Raw genomic sequence first — 11,468 nt, 5'->3', positions numbered from 1 at the left:
TTTAGAAGGTGCATAGTGTAAACAGAGGAATAAAAATGGCAGGTCTGAAATCCCCTTGTGTCTCTTGCTTGCAGGACTTGAGGAGGCAGGAATGAATGGACACAGCAGCGAGTGTAGCCGAGTGGATCCGAAAATCCTGCTGACCGACCTGTATGTGTTTTCTTCACAGAGGCAGAGAGAAGCGTGACTGTGGAGGGAGAGACGGAGCAGCTCCCTAACCTTCCCCAGCTCCTTCTGTTGGGGGGAACCTGTGTACGGACTTGTGCTTAAACGAATTAACTTGCAAGAGAAGAAGAAGAGATTTACTTGCAAGAGAGGAGATAACATTTGTCCTCGCCTTCTCGCATGCAGGCAGCGACACTGAACACTTGAGCGGAGCTGACGTTAACCCGTTAGCGGCGAGACACGGGAGCTGCTGCTGCCACGAATAGATCCAGTATCCACCACGACCCCGGTCGGCCGGCCGGGATAGGACCTCGTGTTCCTCTGGGCTGCCAGCGGACTTCTACCCTCTTATTTTACTCTCCGGGCTGGTTCTATCTAACCCTTGTGTTTTGTGGCTGACAATTACATGAAGTGGGAATTTTGTGCTTGCTACAAAGTGAAGACGGGACTAAACGTTAACGGTTCGGAGAAGGAGAGAAATGCCAACGGCCGTGACAAAGAGGAGATTCAGTAAGTGCACCGTTATCTTGTTTGAATGTCCCCCATTGAACTTGAGACGCTGCTTTTAACGTTGTCGTTAGCTAAGTTACTGCAAATTTGGAAACGGTATCTGTTTGCCTGTTTGTTAAGTGTGTTATATTAACTGAAATTACTTTGAAAATGCGTTTAAAGGTGTAACGGTAACATATTGGCATAGACAGTCTTAACGTTCGACAGCCACGCACGCACAGTTTGTTGCTGTTTTAATTTATGCTAACTCTGAATGTAAACGCCAACAGCAACTTTAATTTCATACTAAATGTGGACAAACGATAATTACTCCGCTTGGAAGAGTCTCTCAGACATATTCCGCCTCGTTTCGACCGTATAGCCACAGAAATAAGGTGAATGGGGAAGGAGCAGATTAATTATTTCACAACTGATTTTCGATATACAAACCTGCGCAGAGTTGCAATAAACTGAGCGCAGGCACTTTTCAGTGAGCACATTGACGTCGCTGTCGTCTGTGCGGGGATGAAAGCTTCAATCAAGCAGAAAATCTGTCGAGAATCAGTAATGAAATATAAATAGGAGCAGTGGTGGTCTGTGGGGCGTGAGCCTGTCGTCACCCTATTTTTGTGTCTTAATTGCAATGTGAGGAATTGCTCCCATCGTGGATCTCGTATTAAAAATGCTTTGACATAAGATGCCAGCTTTTCACTTCATGTGTGCGCGTGCATGAACGCTAGAGCATGTCAGCGCGAGCCGGAGCGCCCCCCGGCATATGAAATCTTAGCTCTTCCTTTAGTTATCATTACCACAGACAGGTATTTGAGTTCTTGGATGCCAATCAGTTGCAGAAGCTCTTGTCGTGTATGTGTCATTCATCTGCCCTTAAAAAAAATCACTATTGCTGCAGCAGTGGCTGCGCAGACAGGTGTAATGACATGAATTTGCTCCTTGCAGATGAGGCAAAAGCATAATTTTCATTTATTAGATGATTAAATTGTAATGCATTTCCCTCCTTTACAGGTGTGTCACTTCTTATAATAGCCTATATTATTCAGGTCTTGAACAGATCTTAGATAGGGGGAGTGTTTTTCATTGGAAAGATCCTCAGCATTGCATCAAGCCTGCAGCCCTGTTTGATTTATTTAAACAAAGGATTGCATGCAATTTTGACAAGCTGAGGTAGCTTCATGGCCGTCATTTATCAATATATGAATCCGATTATTGCTGTCGCAGACACAATGAAGAGACCTTACCATGAGCCAAACTGTAACAGGATGATACAGGCTGGGTTAGTTTCTTGGAATTGCATCAGAGGCTTTCTGCAACTGAATCCTATAGGCCTCGCTGCATGTTTGGGTCTGTAACCTGCAGCTCCTGCCTGCTGAAAATACACTGATATGATGTACTTCTGTTTTAAATTCAGGGTTATTTGATATTAAACTGTCCTATATGCTGTAGCCTACACAGCACAAGTAGAGGGACAGCCCACTGTCAGATAATATGGCTTTTGCATGTGGGCTACTCCTTTGACACTGTAGATAACATGCATTTATGTGATATGTCTACCATACAGAGATGACTCCTTTTTGCATGCATGCATGTTTGCATGCAGGATGCAAAGTTACCTGTTGTTATGTGGTGGATGGATGTCTTATTTAAACCTGTGTTGGCAGGGCTGTTATGTTCCATGCTGCTCCAGCATTAAGGTTTTCTTCAGTCATGTTGGCTACATGTTGCAGTGAAGCTACAAGGTTTCTTTGTGTTCACCCTGGCTGATTCTCCTGTTTATTCTGTGTTATTTATGGGCTGTTATACAATGCATCTTTCACCTTTTGACATATTCTGTTAAATCTATTACCATCTTTTTTAGCACTGGTGTTTATTTGCTGCATATTTATATGCTCCCGCAAGCTAAAAGGCCTACTTTGTACTCCAACCACTTCAAAACATAAATGATTCAAGCGAAGACGTGTGACTTATTTGACCTAATCCTCATGACTCCTGCAGGATTACAGGTTGGCCCACATTGGATCAAAACGTATCTTTCTACTTTTGTTTCATGCCAAGAGAGTCTACAGTTCATTTGGTGTTTCTTTCGGGGATTTCTTAAAAGAGTGCCTGTGAAAGAAAGGAATCTCGACCCCTAGCTGGTGACGTCATGTACCAGGCATGCATATTGTCTAATGCTGGGCTACACAGAAGCAATTAGCAAAGATCAGCTTACTGACACTGTGATGTTTGTGTTGTGCTTTGACCTTTGGCTAAAAGAACTGAAACTCAAGTGAAATAATGCTTATCTTTATTTTTTTACCATATGAGTCATTGTTTAACGTGTACAACTAAAGAGATTTACTTGAGGGGATTTGTTAAGTTGTTTGTTTGTTGTTGTGTATTATTTCGTTCACAGAAGGCCTGAAACTTAATTTTGTAGGGACAGCAGTAATAAGGTTTCATTTTGAATATTTTTGTTGTTGTTTTTTAACCTTTTGAATCACAAATTCTGCCTTAAAATGGATTCACTCATATTTTTGATGCTGTATCTGTTGTGTTTATTGACCTGGCAACATCCCTGGCCTGTGTTAGCATTTGTACGTAGCTGTGGTTGGGTATTTTCTAGCTTGGCCTGGTCTGGGGCTAGTAGCCAGAGCATCTGCCTCAGCTTCCTGAATCCTCATATGCCGGTGCTCCCTGGCAGGGGCCGTGGCTGAATGGCACTGTTAAAGAAAACCAGCTCCTCTGTGACCACACGCTGCAAAACCACTCGGCACAACCCTCTCCCAGCTGACGCTTTCTCATGCTTTCCATATGGGTAAAATGTTGGTAATTTCAGGGCTCTGGAGTCTCTAATGAGAGGTTCTGCCCGTAGTGTGTTGGTCTGTGGTGGGCGGGATCAGCGTTTCTAGGCTTTATAGGGGATTATAAGTGCTCTGAGACGCTTCACTGGCCCTCTGTCGGGGCGTTGGCACAGAGAAACCAAGAACTCTTTTAAAACAGGCAAACTGGCTCAAACTGGTTGTGATGAAGCTCTTAGCCATGGAGGTTACATGGGCCTAAAGTTTACATTTAAAGCTGCAAATTAGGTCTCTAACTGGAGATTTCAATAGTTACATTCAGCTGCGGATCCTCAGTGTGCTGATTTTCTGCTCAGACAGGATGTCTAAGATCTCTTCCGTCTATAGAGACACAGCGAGCAATAGCTATTGTCCTGTTTAGCATCCCATCCCCACGTAGAGACAGGGTGCTCTCAGTAGCACGCTTGGTGGATTTTTAACAATGCTTGTTCCTTAACGTCAGCAGCATAGAGGCAAAGAGTGATTTACTACTCTGTCTGCGAGGGTAATGTAGGAGCAATTTGACTGCTGATTGAAACCAGGTCTCCCATTTCAGAGTCCACTGGTGGCATTATAAACCATTTACACCGATGTTTTACAGGGCACCCCTGCAACAGGGAAAGTAGAAACAGACGCGCGGACTGAAAATGGCCCGCGCCACCATATGAGGCCTATTTTTACCCCCTCCTTGTGTGATTTGTTGTTTTTTCTTCAAAGTATGTTAGTGCTGCTGGGTGAAGTGGTGAATATGGATGACATTGAAAGGTCAAATGTTAATCTGTTCTGTTTTTCATTTACGCAGGAGGACCTCCTGGATATAGGTGGTCCCTCTGCTTTTCATTATACAGCCTTTTCCGTAAGCGGTAGAACTTTTCTCCTCCAGCTATAGCATGTGATTAACAACTCAAGTCCAAATTCTGTGAATACTGGCTCAGGCAATTTGCTGTGTCAAGACCTTGCGACATCTTTGCACTTGTTCTGTATCAACATAGAAGGTAGCCATTACCTAAATGGACCAAGTAGCCTTAATTATATTTTTACCACCTAAGCCTTAAAAACACACAACTCATTACAAAGTCAAAGTGCCGCTGGAGTGCAGGAGCAGCAGCCGTCTTTCGAGGAATAAGTGCAAAGATTAATGAGTGAAGGATGTTGGAATTTGATGGCTGAACCTTTAGGATGTCAGTGTTCTGGTAATGTCACTGGTAATGACTAAAACTAAACATTAGCTGCTGCACAGTAAAAGCAACGATAATTGACCCTGGCTTTATTGTGTTGCAACACAGGATGTGTTCAGTTACAGCCATTAGTGGTAAGTACCACACCATCATTTTGTTAGGGTTAAAAAAAGGTTAAAGGTGGTCTAAATCTGCATTTGGATTTGTGTCTTTGCAACATAATTCTATTATATCACAGCTGCAACTGAGTGTTATATGCATCTGTGATTAATCTGTGTGTTATTTTCTTGATTCATCTAACAGCTGTTTAGAAAATGTCATAAAACAGGTCGAGATGACGTCCCTAACAGTCTCTTTTAAGTTACGTTTATTTTTACTGAGAAGTAAAGAAATTGGATCTATTCAATTGCTAGATGCTAGAATAAACCTTTTTTTCTTAAAAAATACTTAAACTAATTTATCAATTATCAAAATATTTGACAATTAAATGAAAAGTTGCAAACTCATTGATGAATCAATGCAGTTCTGCATGATATAAGTGACAAAGCAGATAACCCACCACCAACATAACCCAAGTCTGCACGAGGACTGTTTGATTGTTTCAGATTTGCTTAATTAAGTTGATTTTTTCAGGCCAGCAGCAGGTCAACATTTCAAGCCCTCAGTTTATTACTTGCTGACAGCTCTCAAAGTATCCCTGCTTTTTTTTTCTTCTTTACTGTTGAGAGATTTTCTGATGTGAGAAATTGAACTTTTAGACAACTGTGTAAAGCTGTACTAAAAATGAGCAGCTATCCGCCCATTGGTATGCATAACAAAGTCTGTGGTGAGATGTAGAAAACTGTTGCTATTCATCTTCTCTGTGATCTCAGATGGTCCCAGATGGCATCGAATTCTCACCAAACAGGCCATCTAATTATAACTTTTAACCACCAAACACAGAGAAGGGAATAGTTACAGGTGCTGTTATTGCTTTAATGTTTGTCCTTGCTTCACATATACACCATATAGTATAGGAATAGCTGCATATCTTCAGTAGTTGCTAATTTAACTTCTCTCCACTGACATTAAGGTGTGATTATGTAAAGCATGTAATTTGTGTAGGAAACTCACTGCAGCTGTAAATGGTTTAGATGCTTTTCTGATGCCATTATTGTTTGGGATTACGGATGCTTAAATTGTTAAACACCCATAACAGAGTTTTTAGCAAACTGGCATTATTGCCAATAGCAATGCCAACCCATGCATGAGGAAATAATTATTGTTTTTGCCTAAACATAGTATTTTGTGTCTGCTGGATGAGAGAGGTGCTTACTCATAACATGGCTGCTGGCAGTGTGGGAAAAAAGGTTTTTCATCGAGGTAATAAGAGTGCAGCTGTCCAGTACCTGCAGTGCAAGGCCTCTTAAAGACCATGCTGTTTAATTCTGAAGATTCTATTTCCTTCCTCCAGATGTAGGCAATTTCTGTTCTTCTGATGTTTTTGAATATTTTTGTGTTTTGGACAGTTGTTCCGACAAAACAAGCCAAATATTCATCACGGCCTCTCAGAATTTGTAAGAGCGTGTACTGGCTTAAAATATCGGCAATACAATTATATCACTCTGGCAGATGGTCTGTGTGTCCAAAAATTTCTGGATTATAAAAATACATTTTATAATTTAGTATAACTCATTCAGTGTGCTTTTTCTAATACATGTAGTGAATCAAACAATCGACCATGCAATTTACTTAATATCTGCCAAACAATACAGCCGTGCTGTTGTTCAGCTGGAGCGAGGTGTCCTGTTTTGACACCACATGTAGTTGTTATTGTTGTATTGTAAAGGGCTTTGGTTCGGTGTAATCCTGCTCAGAAACCACTCGAAAGGGGACAAAACTCCATTGTTTCATTTCGCGCTCTCACATAGAATACTTTGATGCTTGCACAAAGTTGAGTGTCATAGTAAAGTGAAAACGGAAATATTAGACTCATTCACTCATTGAGTCCTAATTCTGCAGTGTTGGAATATATAACACTGTGATTGTCACTGCGATGCAACAAATCCAACTGTGGATTTTATGAATCATTACAGCACAAATAGCTTCATGTCCTGCAGTCGCCACTTGTCTTATTACATCCTTCGTTTGAGATCCTAACATCGATTCCCTTTGGATGCTCCTCCTCGGTTATGGCACCTTAGACAGTTTTATCACATCTCGTGTATTGGCAAATGTACCGTGGAGTTGACAGGAACATGTGACATGCGTGTAAGACCTCAGTGCCTTGGCTGAGCATTTGCCCTGTCAGCAGAAGTGCTCAGATGACGCACTCTTTCATTTCAGACAAACGCTGGAAGGGGACAAATGGAGCAACGGCTCACCGGCCGGTGTCATTCGTTTTGCTTGTCATTGTCAACCGATTCTTTTCAGGTTTTCATCTAATTAGAGCACACACACACCTACAAACACGCCGGCTGTACCAGAATTGATGCAGAACATTACATGAAGGTCAAACAGTCAGCCGTCTTATCAGGCTGGACTTAAATGCCACATACTCCATGCTTCAAAAGTGGAAGGAATGTGACAAATCCACATAGGTTATGTAGATTAAACGTTGACTGGGATGAATAATGAGCCGTTGTTCACAGTTGGCCTGGATTCTGCATGTACTTTATATTAGCAGTGCAAGCACCAGAGCAGTCCTGTTAGGAATGGAAAGCATGTCCTTGTAGCCCTCTGTTTTCTTTATTATTCACAGTGGACACTTAACATGCTATGACACTGTTGCATTACTGATGAGGGCTTAGATATACTTGAAATTTGACAGTCCTGAAGCTATTCTTTATTTATGTCGTTAGAGAAGGAATCATGACTTTGCGTGATTTAGCTCACATGCTGCCTTTGAGTGGAGGGTTGTCAGCACATTATAGCTTCGCCCCGTGTTTTTTCCTCTAAAAGCTTCTTTCCTCGCGGGATTCTCTGTCCGAGCCATTACCCGTTTTGGACCAGAACGCAGTTATACAAGCATATGGACAGTCAGAGATTTTGCGTGCACTTTCAGGTGCAAAAATCCCGCTGACTGATCTACTGAAGAAGGGGATTGAAAGGCAGAACCAAGACACTTTGTCAGAACACTCCACCAAAAGCTTTTAGCTTATGAAGGCTGTAAAGACAATACATGACTGACGGTTGGAATGAGAACCCTTTTAGAAGGCTAACTTAAAGGCATTGTCCGAAAGACGAGCCAAAAGCATTTTTGTGCATTTTACACAAATTCAGTAGCTGACCTTGTGTTGATTTCAGCAGTGAGGACTCTGACACAGGAACCTTCATTGCCATTAGCAGGACATGCTAAAGAACAACTGAATAGCAGAAAAGTGCATGCCTTGCACTCTGTCTGCCCCGCTGATAGGGCAGATGGATAGGATTTTAGGGATGGAGCAAGGGGGGGATGGGAGGTGGGTTTCTTTGGCAGTGAGGGACAGACATGACAGCTCTTCATCCACGGAGGGCTACCAAGGGGCCTTGGCTCTGAGCACCTACTGCATCCTCCTGACAGAGCCTTGATGCCATCAGAGGCCATTAGCGTTGACAGCATGTCATCATGTCACACTGCAGCTCACGGTCAAGCAATGCATAAGTAAGAACAGTAAATAAAGATGGCACACTCAGAAATAAACAGGATTTTGCCTAATGCTAGTCTGAGGATGCATTTCCTCTTTTCTACACGGGTTTTACATTAAAGCCTAACTCAGCCTTCATACTGTAAGCTGTGCACATGAGACTTCATTAGAAATACCTCCCCTGCTGCCCACACGCTGTCTCGGCACGTAGACTTCGCTTTGAGCACAGACTGTCTAGAAAGCCTCCTCAGCCAGCGTTGGAGATGTTTTTCAAGATGGCTTGATTTGATTTAACTCGTACGCATGACACAAGTGAAGACAAGTGACTCTAATAAAGCCATGTAATGCAATAATTCAGTGACTGAATTAAGGGCTGAGCAAAGCGTAGCAGAGCGCTCTTCTCACAGCTCGGCTGCAATCGCACCAAAAAATGTAAAGACTTTAAGTATGAGGCTGCTTACTGTAAATAATTTAGACTCAGGGCTCGGGCTCGTGCCTGTTAAATGCTGAAATGTGTGAAGAAAGTTTCATATGGTCAGACTGTTAAGAAGCCAGTATTTTATATGCCTGCGCTTAATAATGTATACATTCTTAAACTGTGAACATTTGAGACAGGCAACAAGCACGAGAGTGTGTATTCTCTTCTACCTCATAACATATATGAATAAATAAAACAACATGTAAAATATTTCTCATGATTTTGAATACTTATGTACAAATTTATGATAATAAAATACTACAACCATTCTAACATATTATTTTGTCCATTTCGCCCATTTAAATAATTGGAGTACTGAACCACCAGCTTTTAGAGGATACCTTTCTCAAGATGAGACATATTACCATCCTCCTAAGCGTGTTATATAAGTCAATCCAGTGTGATATTGCTTAAATTAATCAAACACTATTTAAAGCTGAGAAAATTGCCAACAGATAAGGCTGAAATTCTTAATACCCTCCATCAGGGACATGCTTTTACTCCTCCACTCTTCTATCTCTGCACAACGTAAATCAAGTAACAGAAACATGAAGGAGCGACGGGACTTTTGAACTCACTTTTAATGGAATGTCTGCGCAGTGACCATAACGATAAGCGGCTTCCCGCGTCCTGTTTATATATAAATGTGGGCTATGATAATATAAATGATCCAGTACATAGTTGCACATTACCAGCATTCATCAGACTCACATTAAGTACGTTTCAAGGTTACTCGCTGGAGTGCGGAGCTGAAATCATGTCGACTTTTCCTCATTGTAATGGGAGAGTAATGGAATATCACAGCACGAGGTTACACGAGGTGGTGTAGGTGGAGGAGGGAGGGGAACTCATTTGGCTCTGTCTGTAATAAATGGAATTTATTGTATATTTAATGTTTATGGACAAAGGATAAAAGGCTGCATTCCATTACAGTAAGGTCTACAGGTTATTTTCCATTGCTGTACATCCATGGGTGGGTGTGGTTGATCCTTTATACAAAAACCTATTTTTTAAAATTATTTTATTATTGTGTGTATTTATATGGACCGATAGACCAGCAATGAAGATTTGATAAAAAAGGCTACAACAACATATAATAGTATTTAGAGATAATATGCCGTGTTTATAGCCAAGTGGAGTTTTATTAAAAGAAAATTCACTGCCATAGATATACATTATACAAGACAGAAACATAATGTTAAGTACGCATTAAAAGAAATGTGCTATAAAAGGACATCAAAGTCCTATCACCCATGACGACATGCCTGATCAGATTCAGAAACCTGCTTTTAAAGTGATTCTAGTTTTCATCTATTGCAAGGTTATGCTGATAAGGAGTTTTACTCGTGAGGCCCTGAAGGTACGAAGTGGTCTGTCCAAAGAAGGCTTCATGAAATGACAGTTTACAATTCCCTGTAGATCAACCCTGGAGGACTGAGCTACATAATGTTTCACCGGGTCACTGAACACTAACCCTGCTAATGTAGACGTCTATGGTTGCATTTAAAGATTTAACCATTAGCAGTACATGACTGTAACATAAAAAGAGTTCCTTTATACCATGGCAACACTTATTCATGATACAAAATTATAATTGTACAGTAATATAGCATCGTAATAAAGTAAAAACAGTTATTTATGGCTTTTTAAAGTTTATTTTTCGTGGCCTTTTTATGCCTTTATTGAGAGAGAGGACAGTGTATAGTGTCGGAAATGGGGAAAGAGATAGTGGGGACGACAGGCGGGAAAAGGGCGGAGGTTGAGAGTCGAATCCAGGACCGCCACATCGAGGACTGTAGCCTCGAGACATGGGACGCCCAGCGTAACCACTGAGCTGAAACTGGGCCTCAAACTCTCATATTTTAACAAATAAGAAAAACAGTCACCAAAAGAACAAATAGACTCTCTGCAGCCAGTTATCACACATTAATCTATGCATTATAAATATACCTTCTGTCTGTTATTTCATGTTCGTGGCCAAAATATGCAGTAAATGTGAAAAAATACTCAGTAAGCCTTTGTTGATTGAGTTTTTCTTGTTATTTTTTACAACTTCCAAACCTGTGAGACGATCACATCCACACACAAGTGCAAGAATGATCTTGTAATGTCATTTATTCTTTAACTCAAGGGATAATATCTCATTGTGCTTAGTCAGTAAAATTGCAGGATTTCCTGCCACTGCCACTACTACACACACACACATAGCGAAATCCTTACTTACTATGCATGGGGTTGCTATGAGCTTTGAAATCAATTTCTTACCCTACAGTGGCAATATTGTCTTCCTACCCAGAAAGCTAACACTAGTTTACTATAGAGGTGGCACTGCAACCTTCCTCCTGTGACCCCGGTTATTGTCAGCAGCCTCTGCGCTTCATAACTTGATTTTTCGGGATCTCCTTGGTCATAGTTCAATCATTTCCCTTCCCTGCCACCCTTTGTTTCTGCCTATACCAGGACGAGTCAAGAGAACCCTGTGGACACAGCAAGGTGAGATCCGTGCTGCGGCTCCTCTAAAAGGGCAATGATTCATGAGGCTGGCTCTGCTGTCCCTGGGGCTGCGAGGAATAGCTGGCATTATCTGCTGCAAATGGGTTTGAAAATGCTGTTGGCCACGTTGACCAGGGCACTGATTTATAGCTCAAGATGCGCTGAACGCTTAAGCTCTCTTTTCTCGGCATAGGTATGAGCCCCCACCACCACCGCATGCGCCAAC

At 41.6% G+C, this 11,468-nt stretch overlaps 1 protein-coding gene across 6 annotated transcripts in view; it reads left to right on the top strand.

The window, feature by feature from the left end:
* Positions 1 to 414: 414 nt before the first annotated feature.
* LOC138611277 (receptor-type tyrosine-protein phosphatase F) overlaps positions 415 to 11,468 on the top strand; it is a 170,603-nt gene continuing 159,549 nt past the window's right edge. For 4 of the 6 annotated variants that reach the window (XM_069684271.1, XM_069684269.1, XM_069684270.1 and 1 more), the window contains exon 1: positions 416 to 675. The gene's annotated coding sequence lies outside the window, so the exon portion shown is untranslated. Of the gene's footprint in view, positions 676 to 11,468 lie in introns of all 6 variants that reach the window. The other 2 variants (XM_069684267.1, XM_069684266.1) reach the window with 1 other exon arrangement.

The sequence above is a fragment of the Semicossyphus pulcher genome, unplaced genomic scaffold (genome assembly GCF_022749685.1).
Source record: "Semicossyphus pulcher isolate SPU_LCO1_2020_fin unplaced genomic scaffold, fSemPul1.0.p SCAF_7, whole genome shotgun sequence".
Classification (NCBI taxonomy): domain Eukaryota; kingdom Metazoa; phylum Chordata; class Actinopteri; order Labriformes; family Labridae; genus Semicossyphus; species Semicossyphus pulcher.
Note: the sequence above shows the minus strand (reverse complement) of the source record. Positions and strands in the feature narration are given on the sequence as shown.